General features: G+C 53.3%; 1 protein-coding gene across 6 annotated transcripts in view; it reads right to left on the bottom strand.

The window, feature by feature from the left end:
- The window catches only part of ADCY7 (adenylate cyclase 7), a 61,507-nt gene that overhangs the window by 41,054 nt on the left and 5,521 nt on the right, over positions 1-14,932 (bottom strand). The window contains exon 1 of one of the 6 annotated variants that reach the window (XM_072967339.1): positions 9,662-9,789. The exons of 3 other annotated variants lie outside the window; for them this stretch is intronic. The gene's annotated coding sequence lies outside the window, so the exon portion shown is untranslated. Of the gene's footprint in view, position 1; positions 72-6,089; positions 6,209-9,661; positions 9,790-14,932 lie in introns of those variants that run through there. 2 more of the 6 variants (XM_015242282.3, XM_015242281.3) reach the window with 2 other exon arrangements.

Below are 14,932 nucleotides of genomic sequence, written 5' to 3'. Positions count from 1 at the left end.
CCCTCGGCCAACAAACTCCTCCAGGGCTTCCTGAAGCCGCCTTCGCGGCTGTGTGATTTGACTTATTTCGGTTCCCCAAACAAGCCCCACCCTTTCGTCTCCAGGCTCTGGCAGCCTAAAAGCACTGCCTACCTCCTCACCCCCAAACTCCCTCTGCCTGGCAAACTCCTGCCTGCCCTTCAGAGCCAGGTTGAGCTGCCACCTCCTCCAGGAGGGCTGCCCAACCTGGACTCAGTGCCTGCACTTCCCTCCACAGCACAGGGCCCCTGGCCTGTCACTGCCTGACTGTGTGGCACCTCTCCCAAGGCTGATGTCTGGCCATGCCCTGCTCCACTTCCAGAACCCAACACTGCTTGGCACAAAGGGGACACCCAAATCCCAAACCCATGGACTAAGTCAAATACAGCCCACCCTGAACGGGCAGTCAGGGCCTGGGCCCCAATCCTAGTGTCCCTAGTCCCGTCTGTGTGAGTTTTGGCAGGCCACCTGCCTCTCAGGCCTTGATTTCTCACCTGAGTGATGGAGATGAAACTCTTTCCTATTCCCTGGCCTGTTCTGGCAGTAAAGTGACCTTGTGGCTATGAAAACTTATAAATCCAGAAACTTTGCACATGAAAGGGGGCTGATCTTGCTGTATTGTTTCTACTACAGGGACAAAGGCCCCAGCCTAAGTCCCCCTCACCGCCATCCAACAGGTAGGCTCCTGTCCACACCAGGTACCAGGTGAGGTGCTGAAGCTACCACAAACAATACGGATGCAGGGTCTTTTGTGAGCCCATGTTGCAGGGAGGGGAGGGGCATGTGCGAAACGAGCCACATGAGCAAAGGAAATGCCAGGGCAGGCAAGGACCCAGCCTCAGGCCAGGCAGCCAGGGAGGCAGGAAAGCCTAGTTGTTGAGAGCACAGGCTCTGAGGCCAAACAGGGAGACCCCCAGCTCCACATCAGAGGAGCTGTGTGACCTAGGGCATGTTAATTAACCTCTCTGGGCCTCCATTTCCTCATCTGCCGAATGGAGGGGTGGGCAGCCTGAGAAACCACTCCCACCCCATCAACTCCAGTCAGGCCCAGAAGAAAGTGAGAGGAGGTGGGCCTTGGGGGCCAGGAACACAGCTGAGGACTAGGGTACCTGCAATGCAGACCTCAACAAAGACCCAGGAGACACACTTCAAGCCTCAGGGGTCTCGGCCTCACTTCCTGTCAGCCCCCATAAGTGCTTCTCGTCCCCTGCTCCCCTGCCCAGCAAGTGGGGTCTGACAAAGGGATGCCCGAGAGCCAGCCCCTGCCCCAGCCCCGGCCTGGCACTAAGGCACCCCTTCCTAAAGGGAGCTGAGCAGTGACTCCAGGGAGTCTGGGTGTTTCCCCATCAGCCCAGGACCCCATTAAAGCAATGCCTCCAGCCAAATTCACAGGGCTCCTCCTCTCCAGCTGGATGGAGCCCAGGGGAGACAGGTGTTGGGGGACTAGGAGCAGGGATGGGCAGACTCAGGAGGTCTCTGGCCCACGTGGCAGGGAGGTGCACAGGAGGCAGTCAGCCTGAGATGGGGAGGTGTGGAGACTGAGGCCAGGAGGAGGGGACGACCACATCCCCCACGAGTGAGCCAGGGGAGACGTGCCTCCCTGCCAACCAGGAGAGCACACCAGCCCTGAGGCTGCGTAGTCCTCTTGGCGTCAGCTTCCTCACCTGTGCAGAGAGGGGCCCTACCCCAGGACCCTGGGCCTCTCCCTGCTCAGCCAGCCAGTGATGCCAGGAACCGCTGACCCAAGTCAGCTGCACCTGAGGTGGAGACTAGGCCACTTCCAAGGGGCAAGAAGACAGAAGCCCCAATCAGGTACTCAGGGTCTTGTGAGGTGAGTCAGGGCACCACCTACTGCATCACCCCCAGGGGCCACACTCCTCCCAAAAGCCAGGCCTGCCACCCCAAGTAGGCACGAGGTCCCCTGGGTCACAAGCACTCCCACCCCATCACCTCCAGGTGGGCCCATGAGAAAGCCAGATGGGGCCCTTGGGGGACAGAGGGGGGCCTTCAGGGACAGAGGAGGGGCCTTGGGGGCCAGAGGAGGGGACTTGGGGGCCAGGGTCATGAAACAAAGACCTCAATTTTGTTTCTTTTCCCTCAGGCACAGTTGCAGGGTAATCTCTTTTAGTGGTCAAGGGGGGCTGGCACACAGAGGCATAAAGAGAGTGAGGGACAGAGGAGGGTGCTCCTGGCGCGCTCAGCACCGGCACCAGCCAAACGGGAGTCTCAACACAGGGGAGGGGGTGGACCAGACACACTTGAGCCCCCTCTTCTCCTGAGCCCAAGGACCCCTGAAAAGGGAGCCCCTCTTTGTAACACAAGGCAAGAGGGCATCTGAGGTGAGGAAGCACTCCAAGTAGAAGGAACTGCTCGGCAAAGGGCAGAAAGAGGCAAGCCAGTCTGCTGACCAAGCCAGGAAGCAGACCCAGAGTGCATGAGAGGTCACAAGACACAGAACTGGAGAGAGAGGGTGGATCAGGACCGGGAGGGGCCCAGAAGCCAAGAGAAGGGGTACAAATGTGACACCAGACAGGAAGAGCTGATTGATGTGTATGTTAGAGGAAGCAGGAACCCCACAGGCCTCTTCTCCAGAGCCCAAGATCAGCCATCCCATCCCATCTTGACAACAGAGTGGGCTCACGTCTATCTCCCAGCACAGCACGTAGTCGGTGCTCGTGAAACAGACACATCAAAGACACCAGCAGATGGCGGGAGAAAGGATGATCCCAGATGTCACAGAGAGGAGGTCACCAAAGAGGAAATGAGCCCACCTCTGGTCTAGGGCTCACACCCCACCCCATCCTGACACCTTTTTTCCTATTACAAAGGCTTGGAGGGGGTTAGGGGGTAGGGAAAGGAGAGGGCAGGGAATGGAGGCGTTTCTGCCCAGCAGGTCTGCACCCGGGACTGGGCAATGCCCCAGCCATGACGTAGCACCTTGTGAAATCCATGGGCAGTGGCAAGTCGAGCCGGATGCCGATGGCTGTCAGGTGGGCACCGTGCCACCCTCTCTGGTTGGGGGTGGCAGGCGGAGCCACAGGCAGGTGAGTGGAGGGCAATCAGGCTTGGCTAGGAGGGTAGGGGCAGAGCCAGAGGGCCCCTGGGCAGAGGAGGGGGCTGGCAGGATTCCACACACACAGGCTAGGGGGCTCGCCACTGCTGAGAACCTCTAGGCCTGAGCCTGCTGGTCTCAGATGCCTGGGAGGCATTTTTCTCATGCATTTAATGTTTCCGGCACCCTGCCTGCACACTGCCATTTTACAGATGAAGACACTGAGGAATAGAGAGACAGCGATCAGCCCAAGGGCTACAGGCTACCAGGGAGGCCCCTCAGTCAGACCCCTTGGCTGGCCCTGCCCACCTTCACCTCCCAGGTACCCTCTCCCAGGGATGTCCACCCTCCCACCCAAGGCAGGATGGGGCAGAGGAGAGCCCCAAACCCAGCCCCCTGACAGTGAAGATGACAAACACCTCCCATTGGGTAGTGGCTCCTCTGTGCCAGCTGCACCATGTACACCCCCTTGTTTAATCCTACAACTACCTGCACACCGGGTACCATGAGCAGCCCATTTTAAAGATGCAAGGAACTGGCTCAATCCCTTGCTCATCTTGGGCACTCCCAGAAGGAGGCATGGTGGGGCTTGAACCCAGGCCACCACCTGAGCATTATCTGGCTCTGCCTGGAGGGAGAGGGCTGGACCCGATGACCTCCAGAAGATCCTGCTTCTCTGGCTGCCATTCAGTTCATTCACTGAGCCAAACTCTCAGCTCTTGGCTACATAAGTCTTTTTAAAGACATTAAATGCCCCAAAGATCCACCATCAGCACCTCCATCTCATCCTTGACACTCGGCCCCATGGAAGGCTAGAACCGGCGGCTCTGATTCAGGAGTCCAGTGTGACCCGCTCTGCCTGCTCCCTCGGAGGTCCTGGAACTTTCCTGGCCAAGTTGTGTACTGCCCTCACCTGGACAATGGGATGTGGAAAGTGGCCTTCAGCTCAGCGTGAATGTGCCCCAGGACAGGAGAAGAGAGGTAAGGGACAGCGCTGAGGGACGGGCCACCAGCCACCCCTGGATGACCCTGAGTAATGATGGGATGGCAAGTCATGGAAAATGCAGAGGGTGGGGTCTCCCACCTCCCCGCTGAGGCAGAACTCAAGCACGTGTCCAAGAACACATAGCCCAGCCAGAGTGAGAGCCCTGACTCAGCCCTGGCCACCCCAAGGTGGGTGCAGACAAGACACTCCAGTAAGGATCCCCACACAAGCCCTCCCTGTTCAGCTTTACCCTCACAGCCTCTTCAAAGATGAGGCACCGTGTGCTGACCATCTCCCAGGCCTCAAACTTGGCAGCTCTCCAAGAGAAGCAGTGCACATGAGTGGTCGCCCCTGGGGACCGGCTCACTGTGTGACCCAGGACAAGACAGCACCCCGCTGGGCCCCTGGCTTCTCCTCTGTAAACTGGGGGCAGATGACACCACCACACAGGATGGGTGAGGGGAGGCAGGGAATGGGTTAAACCTGTAAAGGGGACTGCGCATCCCCAACGTGACATCCAGTCAGACCTCTGTCTCCTCCTGAAAAGCACCTTGGGCCTGTTTAGAGGCCCCACTCCTGCAGCCCGCTAACTGCCAAGGCCTTCAGGGCACTAGCCCCCATTCCCATAGGGCCCACAGGAGGACTCCGTCTCCCCAGACTCACTCCTGGCAAAGAGGCCCTGAGAGACCAGCCCCTACCCGACCCCTACCCCCTGGGAAAATGGCCGCCAGCGAACAGCCACTTCTCAATGAAGCGCCCCTGGAGACTTCCCCAACAAAGCTCACACCATCCCCGGCCAGGAATCCCTGCCCTCCCCTACACCAGGAGGCAGAGGAAAACCCCAGGAAGCCCCAGGCCCCTCTGGACGGGGGAGGCCTGCAGCCCGGTCAGAAACAAGGGTGCTCAGACAGACCCTCCAGACTGTGCTCCCCGACACAGATGCCCCCACTTCCTGCAGAGCGAATCCCCTTACACCATCTCTTAAGTCTACCCAGTTCATTTCAGTGTCTTCTTCAGTCTTGTCTGGGGCAGAAATACATGCATGAAGTCACAGATTCAATGTCCTACTTACAGAGATTTTTTTTCCTAAAATATATTAAAATACGCACATTGTAAGCATGTTCATCCACATACAGGCTGAAACCATCTGAGGAGCAGGGTCCCCACACTGAGAAATGCTGGTCTAGTCACCCCTCATAACGTCCACCAGCACAGCTGTGGCCAGGAGAGCCGGTGACAGCCCACAGTCACAGTCATTCCAGCCAGAGCCAGCCTGGACTCCAGCCACCCATCCAGGCCCTGGGGCCAGGGACTCTGTCTCCAAGACTCCCAGCCCAGGCCTCTGCTTTCCCCTTCCCCAACCTCACCCCTCCCCCAAGGGCTGGCCAGGGAGGAAGCCCTGTGGGTCGGCTGTCCAGAACCCCATGTGATAACACAGAAAAGAGGAGCCTGCTTCACCCTGTCTGTGCACATGTGTTTAGATGAGGGGGCAGAAAGATCCAGAAGGACCCACTCCCCATGGTCCACGCTGGTGGTCCCCAGGACCTTGGGCTGGGAAGACTTGGGTGGGAAGAGAGACTTTCATTTTCCTGAGACATCTTGGTTCTCTGCCTCTTGGGCATACATCACTTTCAGAGTTTGGTTTTTATTCTTTTTGATCTAACAAAATTAATTCAGTTGCCCTTCCCTTGCTAACTTTTACTTTCACTGAGAAAAGTAAAGTGTAAAATTACAACCTGGAAAAGAAATGCGGAACTCCAGGTGGACCAAGGCCATCACAGTTAATAACGGCACCTTCTTGTCAGGCTGAGAAAGCAAGTGACAAGGTGTCTCTCTTTGTCCTGGAGAACCCCCCCACCCCCTGACATCTGGCTGTCGGTCCAGCAGGCTCCAGAAGCCTCCCCCACCTCCAACCCACATGCTATCCATCCGCTCCCAGGCCAGGCCCGCCTGGTGGGGAGGGGGACTGCCCAGCAGCCCCCTCAGGCCCAGGCCACTAGGACGGATGGCGCCCATACTCATACCCCACTTTACCTGGCTCTCCTCCAGGGCCCCAGGCCAGGGTCAGAGCCGACTTAGAGGTGGCCTGGCCCTTGCCTGCCCCTCCTCGGCCAGCGTCCAGGCTCACACATGTGAAGCCTCCTTCCACCAGCTACCTAATGAGAGTGAGTCACCTCTGGGACCCACCACTTCCTGCTCTGGCGGCGGGAGCAGCAGAAAGGCTAACACTGAACCCCCAGCTCAGCGCCTCTCGGGGTGTGCAGGGGGCCCCAGCGGAGCCCTCCACAGGAGTGGAGGGGAGCTGTCAGACCAGGCTGCTGGCTCCAATGACCTCATGGAAATTGGAGGCTTCAAGCTGGAACAATTTTCAAAAAGTAAAAATAAAACAAGCGCCAAAAGCCTCCATTAGAAGCCTGGTGATGACGGCTGGAGGCAAGGAGTAAATGCCTCCTTAATGAGCAATTAGAAGCGAGAGCAGCCTGGCATTCACATAGGCCCTGAGCCTCAGTTTCCCACCCACACAGTGACGGGCCTCGTCCATCTCTGAGAGGTCAAAGGGCTCCAGTCTGGCCTGCTGCCTCTCCATTTCACAGCTGTCCCCATGCTGGGGCCAGGCCAGAGGGCAAGACCAAGGCCTATGCTTAGAGTTCCTGTCCCAAACAGCCCCCAGAGAAACCCAGCTGCCCTGGGCCCCAGGAGGCCAGGAATCAAGCCCCTTCTGCTTTGCCAGGCCTGTTTCCCTACTGGGATCACAGGGTGCTCAGTGGTGAGGCAGCAGACTAGGAAGGACTGGGAAGTGGCATGCAGAAACTTCCCAAAACAGAGCGGGGAGGATACCGCCTGGTCCTCAGGGAGCCTTCTGAGCATGTCACTTGGGGACCTGGGATTATTTTTTACCTTTTCTCCTGACAATAAACCCTACTGTTTAGTAATAAACTGGGGAACAGAGCCCAATTTTCCCACTGACACACCTTGCTCTCTGCAGGCCTCCCTTCCAGCTCCTTCCTCAGAAGAGGCAGACTCTTCCCTGCTGACCTACTGCACCACCAGCCCTGGCCACCTGGCAGTGGACGCCCCATCCCTCATACCAAGTGCAAGGTCCCAGCAGGCAGAACCTATGCACACAGGCTAACGCACCCTGAGATCAGCATTTAAACACTGACTGTGTGCTGGGCACCATGCACAGCCTCATGAGGAGGGCCTGCCATTATGCCCATTCTACAGAAAGGAAAACTGAGGCTCAGAGAGGCTGCTCACTTGCCCAAGCACACACAGCTAAAAACAAAATTTTTTTTAATAAAAAGGCAAAATCAGGATTCAAACTCAGGTCTGTCTGACTCTACAGCCTGTGCTCTCAACCACTCACACCATGACCCTCCCCAGAAGCAAAGAAGGGCTTCCCTAGAGACAGCCTGCTCCACATCCCTCTACACCCTCTTTGGTAGAGGTTGCCTGAGACCTCCAAGCCCTGGCCTCAGTGCTCCCAAACCTGCTGGACAAACTCCCCCAAGGCAGCTGTGGGCTTTCTCCGCATCAGACAGGGAAGACTGGCTTCTGTTCGCTCAAGGTGCCAGGTACAAAGCACAGCCTGACCCTTTCCTGTTCCACTCAGCAACACCTGCCCTTTTCCCGTGGACAGGACCCCCAACTAGTGCTGGGGGCGCAAGTATGACTTGGACATAGCCCCTGCCAGGCAAGCTCCATGTTGAGTCATGCCCACCAATGGCATGGCACAAAGATCTGGGAAAAGCATCCATGAAGGCGAGATAGGTGGTCTGGAGCTTGGGGGAGAGAGACCTCACTCAGGTAGGGTAGGTTCGGGGCTTCCCGAGACAGGGCGTCCCCAGCCCAGGAGATGGCCCAGCCGATCCCTGACTGGTGCATGGGGGCAGTAGGCTACAGAGAGTGGCAAGGAGGTGAAACAGCGGGCAAGAAGGAATAACACTGCAGCAAAAACAAGACACACACGTTTGGCAGTCAGCCAAGAGACAAATAATGCTGAGCGCTGAGCAAACAGCTTGGCCCTGTTTGACAAACCCAGATGTGGAGCCCGTCCCCCTCGGGAAGAAACCCAGCACCCCAGTGCATTTCAAACTGCAGGCAGATTTCTGGGAGAAGGCATGAGCAGGAAAACCGTCTGTACTACAGTCACCTCATCTTTTTCTTTCCCTTAGAGTTAGGGGGCTCACCACACCCCAGAGGAGCCTTGAGGGGGGTCTGAGCACTAAGGCTGGCAACTCACCCTCAACCCCACCCCTTGTCCCATGCACGTGGGGTGAAGAGGCCAAAAGACCTGCAGTCAGGACCCCCATCGAGTGACCTTGGCCAAGTTACATGATCTTGGCAGCTCAGGGAGCCCATCTGTAAAATCCAGACGATATCATCCAACTCCCTGGGAGGCCATGAGGGTCAAGTGAAAAATGTGTATAAAGCACACAGTAAGTGCTCAATTAAAGCCAAACACAAGAGTGGGCAGATAGAGGGTGTTCTCTTAGTTCCAAACCCTAGAACGTGGCTCTACTGCATGCCTGCCCTAGTCAAAGACCTTCCATGGTTTCACGGTGAATCCTGAGTCCAGTCCTGGCTCCTCCTCTTGACCCCATCACACACACACCTGGCCCAATTCATCTTTCCATCCTGATCTCCTTTGACCCCATAATCCAGCTGCCTCACCCTGCCATGCCTTGGCTCAGGCCTTTCTGCCACCAGGAATGGTCAAAATGCTACTCATCCTGCCAAGACAAGTATAAATGCCACCTCTTTCAGGAAGTGATGCCCTGTCATCACCTCCTGGGCCACAGTGCCACAAGCCTCTCCTGAGAGGATATACACTGTTCCCTTCCTTCTGCAGCATCCATTTCCACTTCTAGTAACAGCTCCCTATTCCTATGGGGAAACCAGCCCTTCAGGGGTGGGCTCACGAGACCAGTGCCCATTGAGGAATGAACAGGTGACTCAAAGTGGTCCAATGAGATTCAATTCTGAGACTTGCTGGAACTAAGTGGGAAAAAAAAAAAAGGTCCTGTCATTTCACTAGGCTGGTAGGATGTGAGCTGGAAGCTGCTGGGGCCATCCTTGCCACGGTGGTAGTCAGCCTCCAAAGACTCTTACCTCCAGGTGTTCATGCCCTTGTATGGTCCCCTCCCACATTACCTGGGTGACCAACAAAGCACTGCAGAAATCACTTGTTTGACTTCTGAAGTCATGAAAGACAATGTAGTTTCCACCTTGCTCCCTCTTGGATCACTCACCCTGGGGGACGCCAGCCAACATGTAGTGAGGACACTCAAGCAGCCCTGTGGTGAGAAGCTGAGACTTCCTGCCCACAGCCAGCACCAACCTGCCATCCATGTGACTGAGCCACCTCAGAAGCAGACCCTCCAGCCCCAGTCAAGACTGGACTGACACACTCGCTCTGTAGCATCCCTGTCCGACCAGAGTGACGGAGGGTCACCTCTTCTCTTCCAGCAGACCCACCCCTCCCAGCACCTGGTACTCCAGAGGACTTGATGACATTTCTGCCATACTGATCTGCACCCAGAGTCTCCGAACAAGAACACAGAGCAGAAATGCAGAATCTATTCTGTACAGCTAATAGCGCTCACTCTGCCTGGGAGGACACAGCAGGCTGGCTGAGTACTGGTTTCAGGTCTGCTGGCTGCCCTCCTCCATGCTCCCAGCTCTTCCACGCTCTGCTCCGGGCCAGGAGGACTGAAGTGAGATCCCCCAGGAGACAGTCTTGCTGGAGCAGCCACAGCCTTGTGATCCTGTCACTCACTCTCCTCCCAGACTGATTTTTCACACGGGGGCGGGGGTGGGGGCTGCATTCCAATGCAGCGACTCACCTCTGGCCCCTCTGCCTTCATCTCTTCCCGGATGACTGTAGGCTCGGGGTGTGCTAGGATCCCTTCCTTCCCCAGGCTGGGAACATATGGGGGTGCTCTGGCTCACTCCTTCACTGAACACACAGAAAACTGAGTTTCCAAAGGAGAAGGGGCTGACCGAGGTTATGCAACCAGTTACAAGTTATAGGATGGAAAAGGGCCTTCACCCCTAATCAGTGGTGGCCCTAAGGGGTGACTTGAGGTGAGCCACAATGCCACTCCAAAAAAACACATGTGCTAATAAGTAAACAGCATCTTTGCTACCAAACTCAGCTCCCCTCGGCCACTGCCCCTCCCACATGGAAATCCAAATAGCTGCTGTTTGCCCCAGCTCCAACGCCAGAGTCAGGAGAGATGAACAACGCTGCACCATGTTGGAGGTACAGCCTGCCGGAGGGCAGGGGGCTGGCTCCCCTGACCCCCATGGCCCCAGCCTCTGCCAGGCCAGGGACAGGAACAGGAGAAGGAAAGGGGCAGCCCGGGTCACAGTGTGTTGAGTAACAGCAGAGAATCCTAAAAGAACAGATGTGAAAGCAACTGCCCTGCCAACCCAAAGTCCTTATTTCCTTTGAAAAACTTGGCAGCTGGGCTACACCAGCGGCAGCCGGTCCCTCCCCACACCCCTCTTGGTGTGAACTATGGAGGGACAGGGAAGAAGACCACGTCCCTCACCACAGCTCCTGGGATGGGGGTTATGGAGACGCCACGAGGTAAAAACAGACCTGTGCGCGGAGTGCAATCTTTTATTTAATGATACCACAGACAAATACATGTATTTTTTTGCACATAAGAAACTCTGGAAGAATATACTTCTAATTTTAGGAGCTATCACTAAGTAATAAAATTTAGCACAGTTTTAATTTCATATCTTATTTATGTCTGTTTTCCAATTTTCTCCAATGAAAATACACTACCCATCTCATTAAAAGATAACAGGAAAAACAACTACAATGGAGAAAAAGCAGAAAAAGTGAAAAACAATGGCCTGAGACTTCTCCACCCAGTGCCAAACTCAGCACCACTTATAACCAGGTGAAAATGGAAGGTTTTTATGATAATTAAAAATACTACTACGTTAAAGACACTGAACATCACAAAAAGAAATTAAAGTAGACAATGCAAGACTCCCAGGAGAAGTTTGCAACCCCATCTCCAAGGTACTCTTGTATGAAAAAAAAAGGAAAATCAAAACGAAATTATAACAAGGCTTTAGATACAACTACCAAGGCTTAGTGGGTAAAAAACACATTCAGCATTACTGGAAGCTCTACTAAAGGAAAAGGGCCACGGCTTCAAAAAAACATGGCACGAGAAAGAGAGAATGAATGAATATCAATTCCACAGATAAAAGAAGACTTGAGAAATATATCAGCCAATCTCATTACATAGATCTCCTTTGGATCCTGATTTTTAAAAACTAAAATAATATATATTTTTGACATGTAGGAAACAACTGGAAATTTGAACACCAAATACACTGGGTAGCTGTGATCTTATAGAATATTGCTAACACGTGAGAAAAATGCTCAGTATCACTAATTATCAGAGAAATGCAAATCAAAACTATAATGAGGTATCACCTCACACTAGTCAGAATGGCCATCATTCAAAAGTCCACAAATGATCAATGCTGGAGAGGGTGTAGAGAAAAGGGAACCCTCCTACACTGTTGGTGGGAATGCAGTATTGTGGAAAATAGTATGGAGATTCCTCAAAAGACTAAAAGCAGACTTGCCATATGATCCAGCATTCCCACTCCTGGGCATATATCCAGAAGGAACCCTACTTCAAAGAGACACCTGTACTCCAAAGTTCATAGCAGCACTATTTACAATAGCCAAGACATGGAAACAACTAAATGCCCATCAACAGATGACTGGATAAAGAAGTTGTGTTATATTTATACAATGGAATATTATTCAGCCATAAAAATGACAACATAATGCCATTTGCAGCAACATGGATGTCCCTGGAGAATGTCATTCTAAGTAACCCAGAAAGAGAAAGAAAAATACCATAAGATATTCACTCATATGTGGAATCTAAAAAAAAAAAAAAAAGAAGAAGAAGAAGACAAGTGAACTTAAATACAAAATAGAAACAGACTCACAGACTTTGAATACTAACTTGTGGTTGCCAGGGCAGTGGGGGATGGGAAGGGACAGACTGGGAGTTCGAGATTTTTAGATGCTGACAGGTATGTATAGAATAGATAAACAAGTTTATACTGTATGGCACAGGGAAATACATTCAAGATCTTGTGGTAGCTCACAGTGAGGAGGGATATGAAAATGAATATATGTATATTCGTGTATGACTGAAAAATTGTGCTGTACACCAGAAATTGACACAACATTGTAAACTGACTATAACTCAATTTAAAAAAAAAAGAATATTGCTAAGTTTTAGATGTGGTAATAATACTCTTGGTGTTTTTTTTTTTTTTCAGTCCTTATCTTTTAGGGATACATACAGGCATACCTTGGCAGTATTGTAGGTTCAGTTCTAGACCAGTACAATAAAGCAAATATCGCAATAAAGTGAGTCACACAAATTTTTTGGTTTTATAGTGCATATAATGTTATGTTTACATTGTAGCCTATTAAGTGTACAATAGCATTGTCTAAAGAAACAATGTGCATACTTCATCACTAAAAAAAAATGCTAACCATCATTTGACAAGGCAAGGAGGCCACAAACCTTCAATTTGTAAAAAAAAAACGCAGTATCTGCAAAGTGCAATAAAACAAAGTATGCCTGTACAACAATTTTTACAGAAGAAGTGATATAGGTCTGGAGAGGGGAAGTGTGTGGGAGTAGAGATGACCCAGGTTGGCCAAGAGCTGGAAACCGTGACATCTCAGGGATGGGTATGTGGGGGTGGACATGCTATTCTGTCTTTCTCTGTGGGTGTTTAATTTTTCCATAATGAAATGTTGAAACGTTGTCCCTGTAAGAGCTCTGGCATCTGTTGTCTCATTTAGTTTCACTCAGTGAAGAGGTCATTTTCAGACCCTTCCTGCAGATGAGGAATGCCCCCACCCCTTCTGAGAGGGAGTCTCAGAGCAAGTAACATAGCATCGCCTCAGCCCTCCTTCTGACTGAACGGGGTGGGAGAGAGCTTGCCAGCCCCCGACCCGCTCAATGAACCACGCAGACTTGCTCCCAGCCTGAACCCCGAGCATGGGCAGAGACGACCCAGGACCAGCATGGGAGGCTGCAGGGTTGCAGGCTCCCCCATCACATACCAGCCTGGAAGGGAGGCCACATTTTCCTTTGCCTCCACCTCCACGCACCTCCCCCACAGGAGCTTAAAGGCTTCCAGTACCAGCCTGGACGGCGGCACCTTAACCCCTCTCCTGGCAAAGCCCTCCGGTGGGAGCCCCTCCCCGTCTCATTCTCTGACCACAAAGCAGCTTACCAGGGGCAGGAGGCGCCCCAGACCTCCATGCCCTCGGATGCAGCCCTACTACAAACCTGCAACCAGTCTCAGCATCACAAAGTGAGAAGTGGACCTGTCTTAACTTACCCTACAGAAAAGACCCCCCGGTGTGTACAAAGACCTAGCTACCCACCACCTGGCTACCTCACAGTGCTCTACCTGCAAAAACACTGGAAACAACCTGAATGGCCAGCAACGGGGGACAGAGAAAAATCAACCAGGGCTCCTCGTGTACCAAATACTGGGGTGAGCCTGACGTGTCTGGGAACCCCAACAACTCCACTCGTAAAGCCTGGGGGCAAGATGGACAGACACAGAAAGAAATGCTGTGATGCTCAGTTTTTTGTCATCATATATTAAACAGAAAAACAAGAAGTCACTTGGAAAGACCTACCCCAACACATTAATATATATTAATGAGTGCAGATTCTGGGGTTTTTCTCCACTTTACTACTTAGGTTTTTTTATTTTTTTAATATTAAATATGAATTATTTCTGTAATTAACACAAAATTAAAGCCATTTGAAAATAAGGAATAAGTTGGCTCTCTCCTCTCTGGGAATGCAGCTCAGAGCCTTGGCCCAGGAGACAGGAGGTCACACTGCCTCTCTGAGCCTCAGTTTCCCCATCTGTCAGACCCCAAACCCACCAAGTGAGCTCCTCCCACCTCTTCACGGAGCCTGCTCCCTCCCCTGTGAGATGGGATGATAAGGCACATGGACAGGGCCACATAAACAATGCCCGCCCAGCCTCCCCCCGCCACCCCACGGACAGGTACCCCCATTTCTAGCCTTTGCTCATTCCTCTATCTCTTGAGCCCCTACTGACTCTGAACCCAGCCTGGTGGGGACCAACAGCATCAGAGGCCAAACAGGGGATGAAACAACCCTCGTGACCATATCCGCAGACCTCCACCAGCCCGAGCCTGACAGGCTGGCCCCTCCAGTCCTTCTGACCACCCTCCGGGAAGGCGGGACACCCCTACTTTACAGAGGAAGAAACAGAATCTCAGGTAAGAGAAATGGCCGCCCACATTCAAACACCAAACCAAGATGAAGACTGCAGCCTGGGGGCCCTTCTGTGAGTTCCTCCTACATCCTTCTCATGGGGTGTCATTAAACCACCCTCTACCCCTTCTGAAGAGCCAGACGCATTGCTTAGGGCTTCAGGCAGGATTGAAGGAGGACTGGGAACATGGCAGGACACAGCAGACTGGAGCCACAAAACTCAGACTCCTCCTCCTCCCTTGCAACCCCCAGCCTCTCCTCACACACACATAGGTACTCCAGTATAGATCAATCAAAGGAGGTACAACACAGCACCTTCTGAACGGAGGAGTGCGTTGGGGAGCAGGTGGACGTGGGAGGAGGGGAAGAACCCAAGCCTTGGGGCCAGGGACCCGGGGGTCAGATGTACCATGGCACTCCCCCAGGACGACAAACCCTGACCCCCCAGAGGCCAGACAGGACATCAACCAGTAAGGCTGGCTGGATGGGTGGGGACAGGGGCAAACTGGAGGCCCAAGCCCTGCGCAAAGAGGAGCTGCTGCC

This window comes from Vicugna pacos, chromosome 9 (assembly GCF_048564905.1).
Source record: "Vicugna pacos chromosome 9, VicPac4, whole genome shotgun sequence".
NCBI lineage: Eukaryota > Metazoa > Chordata > Mammalia > Artiodactyla > Camelidae > Vicugna > Vicugna pacos.
The sequence above is the reverse complement of the archived record's forward strand: the minus strand, read 5'-3'. Positions and strand labels throughout refer to the sequence as shown.